This window comes from Vollenhovia emeryi, unplaced genomic scaffold (assembly GCF_000949405.1).
Source record: "Vollenhovia emeryi isolate VEMERY1.0 unplaced genomic scaffold, V.emery_V1.0 DF939120.1, whole genome shotgun sequence".
In the NCBI taxonomy this organism is placed as follows: Eukaryota; Metazoa; Arthropoda; class Insecta; order Hymenoptera; family Formicidae; genus Vollenhovia; species Vollenhovia emeryi.
In genome coordinates, this window is record NW_011967246.1 from 2062639 (window position 1) to 2066188 (window position 3550).

The window sequence follows — 3550 nt, forward strand, 5'->3', positions numbered from 1 at the left end:
GATTCCGGGTGCAGACCGCGATTCATGAGTAATGGACGGCCGATGGGTTCGACGTCCCTCTCTCGACGGGGATCCTTTACGCTGTCGAACCTGTTGCCTTAGGTCCAATTCGCGCGATTAAAGGTTCCCTCGGCTCGCCCGGAAACGGCCCTACGTTTCGATAATTATCAGGCGAATTTTCCCCTTCAGTTACGATTTAATGAGTACAGGGCGGAATAAAGCAGAATCGATATTCATTCAACGTTAAAGAACGTTTCACTGTTAAACAAGGATGTCCTAAATCAGGCGCTGCTTATTTTTCTAACTAATTTACAGCTATTAATTTGATAATATATTTGCAACTACGATATATGTGTATCATCGCACTTAATAATACATTTGAGACCGTCTAGACGCGTAACCTGTAATATGTGACATAATTAAAACATACATAAGTGTTTTAAACGATACTCGTGAAGATTCTCTCCGAGAATAGAGAGCTAATAGGTAATTTAACAAATTCTCTCGCGATTGTAAAATTCACGAAGGTCAATCCTACACGGAAAAAATGCTGTTGAATTTAAAAAATGAAGTTGTCTGAATTAAACCATAAATACAAATAATTCGCTCAATTGCATTTGCTATGGATTTTAGTTTTAAGCATTGAACTAAATATCCAAATTATTCAGACCACTATCTAATGTTGTTCGTTCATTAATATTGATGTTGTTTCAATGATTTTATTTCCATTACGCTGATCTTGTTGGTACATCTTTTGTTTTTCGTATACGCAGAGAGCGAACCGTACAAGTCCTTTGTCTATAGTCTCGTACATCTCGGCTATATTTTTTGCCAGCGGTAAACCGCTGAGGGCATTGTGGTGTACATACAGATTTGCGGCATTACTGGGCCTTACTAGGCATTACTAGGCACTTTTTGGGCCTTGCTGGGGCATAATAAAGATAAAATAAGGTAAAATAAGATAACATATGATAAAATAAGATAAAACAAGAAAAATAAGATTAAATAAGGTAATAAGATAAACTTGGGTATTAGTGGTCATTGGTGTACAAGAGTTTGGTCAGCGGTTTCCCCCTCGATTTTTTGTTTTCAAAGTCGATTCCACGAGATCGAATCCCCCGTTGCGTCGAACAACACCAAGGACGACGGCGTTGAGAATAGGCCCAGGTTAGCGTGGTTCGACCAGCGCTGAATACCGACGCGGTGATACTCGATGCAAATAATTACCGCCCATTACGAGAATGCATTTCGGGGCGAGGCGGATCGGGGCGAGGAGAGGTTTCTTCTCTGCGGTCCGGTTTGTTGCGTTGCATAGCCGAATGTAATTCCTTCCTTCAAACGGACTCCTACCTCGCGGTACCGTCTGCGCCGGATGCGCGCTCCAGCTCTGGCGTGGCCGGTAATCGTTAGAATCGGTAGCACCTCGGGGGAGCGAATCGCGGCGCGGCACGAAACGTTCCGTGGTTACTCGATCCTCGAATGCACCACCCCCTACCCCTCCGCGCGTTCCCGTTTTCTCTCTACAGTCGTGCGGTGCGTTGGCGTGTTAACATCTATCGATTACGGGCATAACTCGCGGAACGCGCCGCCTAATGGCTTATTATTATCAGCCGCGCGAAGGGATCGGGGATGAAGTTGTAGCGGATCGGTATCGCCGTATCATTACGCGCTCGGCCCCGAGGAGAATTAGACGGGTCAACCCTTCCTCCCTTCTTACCCTCCCGTCTTCCTCGCATTGTTCCCTTTACCCCCCCCCCCCCTCTCTCTCTTCCTGCATCGGCGGGTTACGCCGAGGTATGCTTTATTCAAATTGTAATTGCCCACTTATGGCAACAGTCCGGCTTTCGTGAAATAACCGCGAGTTCTGCCGATGTTTGCAATCACGCTCGCGCCGCCGATAATGCTCCCTCGTTGGAGAACGTTGGAGAACGCCTCTCTTTTCGCCGTGGCCCTCGCGCACCTCGGGAAAGGTAAGAAAGAGGGAGATGCGCGGGGACCGTCGACATGTATTGTACACGCGGCGTCATTAATGCCTAGCCGTCTGAAGTTGCACGCGGATCGAGGTTTGAAGAGCGTGCAACTTTCTAACTCTTCGTGCATTATGACATTGAAACCGGCAACGCTGATTCGTTGGTTCCATCGTCCATATATGCACGAAGAGTTAGAAAGTCGTACGCTTCTCAAAAATGCCTCGATCCGCGCGCAACTTCAGACGACTAGGCATTAACGACGCCGTGTGTACTTAACGAAATAACATTAAGTGTAAATCCCACGAATTGTCACGTCGCGATTTTCCGTCGAGGGTGCCGGACCTCTTTTTGCCGGACGGAATTCGGTCTCGCCGCGGATCGATCGGTCGATCGGGGAGAAAAAGTCTCGGCGGGAACGAGCGAGACGTCCGCCACGAATGCGTTTACCGCCCCGCGTTTATCGGGCGATACTCGCGAGCGTTAATCGCGCGTGAACCCGCGACTGCGGGATACCACGCCGGCGATATTAAGAGCCACTTCTCGTTATTGCGGCGGTGAATAACTCGGGCAGGAATAATGCGCTGCAGAATTCCCAATCTCTCCCGGCTGGACGATGCGCTTTTCTTTCCTCGAGAACACATTACACGATTGTTCAGAACAAAGAGATCGCGCCGGTTCTTTATTAAATTCCTGGGAGATGCTTTCTACGTCATACCTCGGAGCGTTCAGCCCGGGCTCGCGCTGTCCAATCGCGCAACTGGTTTAACAATGAACGAGGATAGAGATCACGACAAGGTGAATGGACCAGCGAGAGAGAGAGAGAGAGAGAGAGAGAGAGAGAGAGGGGGGGGAGGCGAAAGAGCGCGTTCTCAGGTTTTCAATATTCACTGATCGACAGTCTGCGGTTATGGTTCATACCATAGCAAGAGAGAGAGAGGGAGTGAGGGAGAGAGGGAGCTTCATTTAGCATAAAATTGAAAGCAGCTCCCAACGGTTTTAATAATGTATACCCCGGATAGCGATATTAGAGGACAAAATAATTCCGACGAATTTTTCCATTGAAACACAACACAGCTGATGGTGATACTTTAACATTTTCGCGAAACCTGATAGAGTGAAACAGTCCGGGAAATTCGTTATAAAATTGTAAAATATCGTAAAACGAAGCGCCATCGACTGAAACGCGGTGAAAAAAATTCTTTCTGCTGGAAAGTGTATAACAGAGATTCGACGGTCGAGAATAAAGGGGAAAGGGGTACAATTTTTAGCACATTCGTCCGTCAAAAGAGTTATCAATCGCGTATCGCGAAAGGGAGGAAACCGGGGGGGGGGGGCGAGGGAGCTTAACAATTTATCCTTACGGTCCTTTTACCACGCATTGACGAGATGATAAAGTTGCGGGAATGCGCTTCGGTTTTAGCCGTTCGCTAACGGCGAACTCGAATACACGTCGCATACACGGACTTTAGCTTATCGATCGCGACTCGGGATGTGGGCGACGAAGAGAGAGAGAGAGAGAGAGAGAGAGAGAGAGAGAGAGAGAGAGAGAGAGAGAGAGAGAGGAGAGAGAGAGAGAGAGA